Below are 8,477 nucleotides of genomic sequence, written 5' to 3'. Positions count from 1 at the left end.
GGTTCAGGAAATCCTGTTTGGGGTCAGATTCAATAACAAAACGAAACAAAGCCAAAGCAGGGCTTAATTTTTATCACTTACTGCAGCATTGGCAAGTGTGTCCCTTTTAAAAGGCTCTGGGTAGCGTTTAGCAGTGGCTCAGACAGGCTTCAGTACAGATACAAACAGCAAACAAACAAATGGGCGATAGCCACGTGGCTTATGTGGCTCCTCGACATGAGAGCAAATTGGGCCTAGATTTTCCCTGGGTGGCACGCGTGGGTCAACCAGTCAAAACTGGCTTTTCATCAGCATTTAGCAGGCGGAATGGCAATGAAAACACTAGGTTAAACTTGGTTTTACAGCTGGAACAAAGACACTACATTCAGCTTTTTCTGAATCGTAGGTAGAATTTAGTCTGGTTCTGTCCAGCAAGCACAAACTCCTCTCTGGAGGGGTGTTGATGGCTATGTAACCTAGCTTGCGGTGTAATGTCTCCCCTGTCAGACCTATGAGTCCCATGGCAAAGAAGAAGTAGAATGGGAGGTGACTGGTAAGATAATCTCTCTCGCAGGGATGTGACGTCAGGAGGGAGAAGCTCTTGTTTATGTAATTGATATTTGATCTTCAACAAAACAGATTAAAAAAACAGAACATATCATTTGTTAAAAAGACTGAAAAGGACTCAAAATCTGATGTTCCAGACTTTGGACTTAGTCTTGAAAGTTAACTGTCTTTACTTGAGACCAAGCTATCTCTTGACTGTCCTTACTTGAGTCTCGGCCTGGGCATGAAGATAAAGACTTGTGACTTGCCCTTTCATAGGCTTTCAAAACAATTACTTGGTACATTTGATAAGTATATATTAAGGAAGCACAACTAAAGAAAAATGGAACAGCTGTAACGTACAGGATATTGGACCCAGGAAACAGCTCAGACAGGTCAGTGGAATGCAACAGATTTTATTAATAATGGGAGGCGCAGGGGGCGTGCAGGCGGCTCTCAGTCAGGAAATCCCCTGTTACTGGGTCTCAGAGTGGGCGGCTGGCACCGTTTTTGGGTCCGGGGCAGGAGTCCGTATGATGAAGGGGCTTGTGGAAGCGGTGGCCGTTGAGCGGCGGATGGTTATCTGAGGACTGAGGCCGATGAGCTCCAGTGACAGTTCGTTTATGGATTCAGAGATGGGATCCAAGCGAAGATACAGAGGGGCAATCCAGAAGAGAGGTCCAGGTCCGTTTGAGGGTCCGTTTACTGGCAGGTTGAGAGAAGCAAAAGAGTTAGGCAGACTCGGATACTCACTGACTGAGTGGGGTTCAGGCTCAGAGGCAGGTAATCCAAGGGAGAACTGATGCAAGGGTTCAGAGGCGGGTCTGGTTTGGATTCTGGACAGGCAGTCAGGATCAGATAAGGGGTCAGGCAGGCTCGGAGAAAAAAAGGCAAAAACAGGTCAGGTAACAGGTAGGCAGGCAAAATGTAGAAAAGCTGGAAGGTACTCAATAGTTGGTTTGAGACGATCTGGCACTGGGAACAGATCCAAACGAGCTATATATAGATGTGGGACCAATTAGTGATAATTGCAGGCAGGGTGGAGTGAGCAGGTGTGAGGAGTTGGAGAGTAAGCCAGCACCAGTGCCGAGATCGTCAGAACAGCCATGATCACTCAGTTAAGATTATGTTTTAAAATGAACAGCTTTGGTTTATTGTATATTATGATGCTTTAATCTTTAAAGTCCCAGTAAGATTTTCTTGCCCCCATGCACCTATAGCTGTACTTGGAACCACAGAACCAAAGACATACCAGCATTATCCTTTCCTCTCTTATGAAAAAAACATCATTATAAAAAGAGTCCGAGCATCTTTTGAATTTCAGACAAAGCACACTTAGGCACACTTTGAATGACGTTTTATTGCACCAAGTGCAATATATTTTCTTTTTATTGAAATCATTTAACCCTAGGGATTGCTTGCTTATTTTCAGAGCCTGTTCTTGCATTAATCTTTATATTTCAACCGAAGTGTCTATTTTCTATCCTTTAAAACTCTCATTCTAACTGCAGCCCATTGTCATGATTCTGTCCTTTTTGGAATTTTTCATTCTGTTTAAGTTTCTTTTTGAGTTTTCAGTTACTCTTTGATTTATGTCATTCTATGTTGTCTTGGTCGTTGGTTTCCTTTTTCTTTTTCTGTCATTCTAGTTGTTTTCTAGTTATACATAAGTAGTGTTGTATTTTTTAGAGTTATCCTCTTTTGACCCTTGTGGCAGTCTCCTTTCTCTTACAGTAGCTCCCTTTTAGTTACTTCTATCAACACCTGCTCCCTATCAGTGACTAACCCATTAATTGTCCTGTCTCCCATAAATACACCTCCTGTCCAGTACATCAAAGCGGGATCCTCTCCACTCCTCATATATGTTTCTGTCTGATGGCTTCTAGTTTTGGTTACCTGTTTATTATTTCTGGATTTTTGCCTATGTAACCATCTACATCAAAATTAAATCTGCAAGAAATAAACTTTGCATTTGGGTCCTCAACTAACTTCCACTAGACTTCATATCCCATTTCCTACAGATGGAATGGCTCCACTGAAGATGCCATCTCCTCTGCTTTTCACCTGAGCCTAGCACACCTGGAGGAGAAGAACACCCATGTGTGGATGCTGTTCTTGGTCTTCAGTTCAGCTTTCAACACCATCATCCCACAGTATCTGACAGGCAAACTGGATAAGAGCCTGATCCTGAACGTGGAGGAGACGAAGTTGATGACGAGATCATCATCAACTTCAGGAAAAAACGGCCTAATAATGCTCCGCTGTTCATCAACAGCTCAGCTGTAGAGGTGGTCGGCACCACCACATTCCTTGGGGTGCACATCACAGACAACCTCCCCCAGACTGTAAACACCACCTCACTCTTCAAAAGGGCACAAAAGAAATTTTAATTCATGCAGTGGGTGAGGAGAGCCCACCTGCCCCCACCCATCCTTATGACCTTATACAGAAGCACCACAGAGAGCGTTCTGACCAGCTGTCTCACTGTGTGGTGTGGAGGCTAGAGTGACGCAGACTGGAAGAAAGGGAGAAGAGTGGTGAGAACAGCAGAAAGGATCATCGAGGCTCCTCTTCACTCCGTTAAAGACATTTCATCCCAGCGCAGCGTGTCCTGGGCCAGTAACATCATCAATGACCACTCACACCACTCCCTTGGACTGTTCTTCCTGCTGCCCTCTGGGAAGAAGCTTCGCAGCATTCGATGCAGGTCCACCAGATTCTTCAACAGTTTCTTCCCCACTGCCATTACACTGCTGAACTGTTGAACAAAATCTAAATCATGTCAAAAATGTGCACAATTTATAGTAATGCTCTGAACTTCCACATTAATGCGTTTTTGCACCGTCTTCTCTCCAACACTGTTTACATTTGATCACTGCTGCACTTAAGGGAAAGGACATGTTCTGAAAGCGGTTAAAAATGATATTTCGTTTTGTAATGTAGATACCTTTCCTGCAGCCGTAACAGTATACACTCTCTGTACACAAAATTACAATAAAAGTTGCCTAAGTTTATAGCCTCATTTACACTACCCTCTGAAAACAGATCTATGGGAAGTTCGAAGCAAACTCGGATCAGTTAACCATGCCGAGTTCAGTTCCTTGCAACCGTTTACACATCACATAGGCACAGTTCTTCGCCTCCTAGTGACTAGTAGTCTATTGTACTACTGCTCTCTAGAGGGAAACAAGCAAATCATGGCAGCACCCATTACATTCAGGAAGTTTGGTTATAATTGTGATATGTCGTTGTTTGAGTCAGGCAAAGAGGGCAGCCTTTGGTGAATTTACTTGACAGTCTGCTTTTCGGAAGTAGATACAACAAGCAAAAGTCTAATCAGGGCTTAGAGACTCAGGAAACAATGACAGATATTAAGGTTAATCAGACTGATAAGCAGATTCATCACTGGAAATCATGTGGCATGGTAGGGAAGCTAGTATTTTTATGAATATCTTAAATTTCATTATTACAGAGGCTGACTGTAAGGAGATGAGGCAGTCTGCTCATCTGCTCTTTTTTATCTGAGCATCAAGCCTGGATGAATCAAAACTGGACTGCGCCGATGCCTGCTGATGAACTTGTGCCAGTGCACCGCACTTCGGTTGTGTTTGGCACAGTCTGTTCAGTTTTGCATGCCATTTACACTCAACAAGTTATCTCAGTCACCATGCTCGGCATGGTTTCAAAAGAGTAGTGTAAATCATATTGTCATGATGGGTTTCAGATGTTTTGCCCACATGCAGAAACAACTCAGAGGCGGATGAAAAGTTTAACAGTTTATTGGAAGGGGATAACTCAAAGAGAACAAAGGAGGATTCTCAGCTGGGAAATATCCAATGGTCAGGTGAACCGGAACCGGAAACAATACAGGGAGATCAAAGTGGTGAGTTCAAGGTCCGTGGGATTTTTCAGGTCTAAGCTTAAATTAAGGCAGGGAAGAACTCACAGAGGTAGACTTGAGGATGCTCCTTGATTCCTGTTTGTGGGGACTTTACAGACTGTGTGATATTTGGCTGGAGGGCTGACAGGCAGAAAGGTAGTGATCGAGAGGAGCAGCGGAGCGGACTATGAACAAGTTTTCCTGAAGTGGACAGCTAACCTTGAATCTCAGGGAGACGATTGATTCCTTCCGAGGCTTGAAGAACCAGGCTCATCCAGTAGACCAGGAAGTTATCCTGCTGGAGACCACAAAGGAGACAAAGGGTTAGAACCCTGGGCAAATAGAGACAAAAAGCTCAGAAGGTTAGACTCAGCTAATCTCAGTGAGGCTAGAGTACCCAATACTGGCAAACACTCTGGTGTGGAGGTGGTGACAGTCCGCTGCTCATATACTCCTCTGGTAATGACCAAACGAGCCGCAGGTGTGGGTGGTAAACCAGAAGAGGCCCTCCAGGCCATCAGTGGAAAGGGCACCATCTAGTGCATGAGTGGAGACAAAAAAAGGAAAACACAAAACATCTCTCACAAACAGAAACCCTAACACGTATGTCATATCCATAGTCAGTTTTTTGCAAACAAACTTGACAAACTTGACTTCTCATGGATTTTACTTTTGAGTCCTTTCTCTGATTCCATGGCAGCCAGATTTATTGAAAGGAAGTCATCCCACGAACAGAGTCTTCTTCCTTTGCTTCAGATCTCTGCGGCTTTTCCGAAGCTTCTATGATGTATGCTCTGCTTGCCCTGTCTCTTGCTTAATCTCAGCTTTTCAATTCTTTAAAAATCCACTGTATTGTTTTTTTCTTTTTTTTACAGGAATTCTAGCACTGAGTAAATCATCATATTGACATTTCCATTTCCTGGCTCTGATCCCCTAGATGAAAGAGATATTTCTCTGGTTTTTGAACGAGTTTGCATGATCTCAAGCCCCAGCTCATTATACACACCATCATACATCGTCCTCATCCCCCAAACACCATGACCTTTAAGCTTTCATTGCTTTTTTTAATTTAAAATGTTTAACCACATTTTCATATCCCATATATGAGGGGAAGATAACATCATTAAATCCAAGAAATGAAACAGAGCACTGTATCTACCCTGTATGTTTAAGTTTGAGCTTCTAAATCAATTATTATACAGTATAATGAAGTTTTAAATATGGTAATGAGTTTTTCTTGACATTGTGTATCATTTTGCTTAAAAATAAACTTACCTTAAATTTTTTTTTCATTTAAAACTTAATAAGAAGCCCAGAGAAACCTGTCTGTTAAATAATGAAAAGCAAAATTCACTTCTATCTCCTTCCAGAATTTGAAGAGTGCTTCCCAGAAAAAAATGTTTGTTAGAAAAGGAGAAAGGTTTGAAGATTTGACCTTGCAGTGGGCCGAGGAAAATCAAACACACTAACATTTGAATCATTGGAGTAAGCTGCATCTAAACACAGGAGTTCATCCATTTATTCAATAAACGTTCTAAACTTATTTAACTTATTCTTACTTTTGTTTTCTGCCACCTTTTGAGCAGGCAATCAGCATTACCTTGGACTAGTGAACCACAACGCTTCAGTGTCTTTTATAAGGAATTCAGGCGATAAACAATCCCACACTACATCAAAATAGTGAGGTGGAAAAAATATTGTTAATGGATTTCCAGGTCTGCTTTTACAAATTAAAATATGTTTGCATTCACGGTCAGAGAGTGCAAATAGTTTTCAGATGTACAGAATGTTGCTATCAGCTTTAAACATTGTGTTTGGCTTCAAAGGTCAGGCACAGACATTAAATACGTAGAGTTTATGTTGAACGCTGAACGGCGTAACTACAGGTCGCTGCCATATGGGTGGAGTCTGGAGATGGAGACTGTACAATGCCTCGTACTTGTGCTTGTTGTCTCTGTTTAAGGGTCTTGTTTGGTTTGAAATGTATAGGGATTTTGTGTTTGGAGAAAATCCTCTTGAGTATTTTAGAGATTCCAGCAACATATGGGATGGCGTTGTTTTTGCAGACAGAGACTAGTGCATCCTAAGGACAAAACCCCCAGACCAAATATGAACGCAGTGGTGTCTGCAGTTTAGTACAGTGAGGAATGCTCTGATCTTTATATTGGAGAAACCAAACAACCTCTCCACATATGCATGGCCCAACACAGAAGAGCCCCATCCTCAGGACAAGACTCTGCGGTACATCTGAACCTTATGGACATAGGACATTTTTCAGGACAAGTTTTGAGGACCAGAATGTCTGAAAATAGGTGGTTTGAAATAGGGATGTGCCGATTTCTTCAAACCAAGTACGATTACAAGTACTTCAAGTTCAGTACTTGCCAATACTGAGTACTGATACCGAGTAACATTAAGTGCCATTAACTCCTCAGAATTAATTTGAAAATTTTTTATTTTCATTTGGCTCAAACAGAAATACACTTGGTGTATTTTAATTGTATACATCTGCCCTCTTTTTATATTTTAAGACATAAAACATCACTTTTAGTCTAACCAGCCCTGTTAGTTTAACATAGATTTTAACATTTACTGAATAGTTTTAACAGCCTTGTCACAGTTTTTACCTATAGGCAAATTAAACATAACTGAACATATAATGAACACAAACTGTGAATGTGCAACTGATTAATTACATAATGCTTTTTGTAAAGCTTGTCTTTTAGGTTGGAACCTATTTTAAGAAAGTGAGGGGCAAGTTTTTCTTGATGAAAAGCAACATCTCTGCATTTGCTGCACTTAATCTGTTTCTTTCTTCATTTATGATGTGTGAAACTGAGCTAAAAAGTCTCTCACTTTCTACACTGGTACATGGAGCTGAGAGGTACCTCTGGGACATTTTAGCCAAAGCAGGAAACCGAATTTTATTAACACCCCAGAACTGCAGTGGGTTTTCTTCTCGAGCAATTGTAGTCTCTCCAAGGTAGGTCTCTAACTGAATGGCAGCACCCACTGGGGTGGCATGGCTTGTTGAAGATGACTGTTGTTCTTCCGTTATCTCCTCAAAAACTCTGTCCAGACTGCTGCTAGCTTGTATCATACGAAGCCTTCTAGCGGGTGGCTCTTCAAGATTCTCCTTTGGCTCTCCTGTATTCACACTCTGCAACTCCACCTTCAGCATTTCTTTGGCATCCATGGCAATGTTGACGTTTGAGAAAAATCTTTGTACCTACAACAGAAAAAAATAAAATAAATTTCCTTTTTATGGATAGGCTAGTGTTTGAATTGTTAGGTAAAAATTTGTAAATCATATCATGTAACTTAAAGTAAGCTTATTGTGTAGTATGTTAAATGCCATAGGTGCAATTGCATTATTCTAAATAAATGTTTAATTACATTTTTCAAAACGTTTTAGCTTAATTGATTCTGTTTTGATCATATTCTAATATGCTAAACAAAAATGGGCAGACTTTTACCTTGGATCCAGTAGAGTTGCAGTGCAGTAGAGGGGGATCTTCTCCATGTCAGTGAAGCGCCTCTTCACAGCTGCAGCTAAGGTCGACTTCATTGTTTTGATACCCTGATCATCATCAATTTCTCTGTTCAGGATTCTGAGAAGCACAGTCACAGCAGGGATCACATCTGATGCCAATGCATCAGAGCAGCTTACTTTTCTTGTAAGCTCTTCAAACGGAGCCAGAACAGCGACAGTTTTTTCCAAAAGTGCCCACTGGTGAGCGGCGAGATTCTCTGGAAGCTCGTTTTCAGATCCATATATTCCAAGGGCACGCTTCTGCTCAATGAGAGACTGTATCATGTAAAATGTGCTGTTCCAGCGGGTCTGTACATCCTGTTGCAATCTTTTTGTTGGTTGGTTGAGCTGCAGCTGAATATCTTCCAGCCGTGAGTAAGCTAACGTGGAGTGTTTAAAATGTCTTACGATTTTCCGGCCGATAGCGACAGCATCAGTCACACTTCTCTGGACCAGAAGCCCTTCGTTAACCACCAGCTGGAGTGTGTGTGCGAAACATGGAAGGCTCTGAAGTCCGGCATCCGTTATGGCTTTTATCAT

This window comes from Cyprinodon variegatus, unplaced genomic scaffold, assembly GCF_000732505.1.
Source record: "Cyprinodon variegatus isolate N-32 unplaced genomic scaffold, C_variegatus-1.0 Scaffold448, whole genome shotgun sequence".
NCBI lineage: Eukaryota > Metazoa > Chordata > Actinopteri > Cyprinodontiformes > Cyprinodontidae > Cyprinodon > Cyprinodon variegatus.
The sequence above is the reverse complement of the archived record's forward strand: the minus strand, read 5'-3'. Positions refer to the sequence as shown.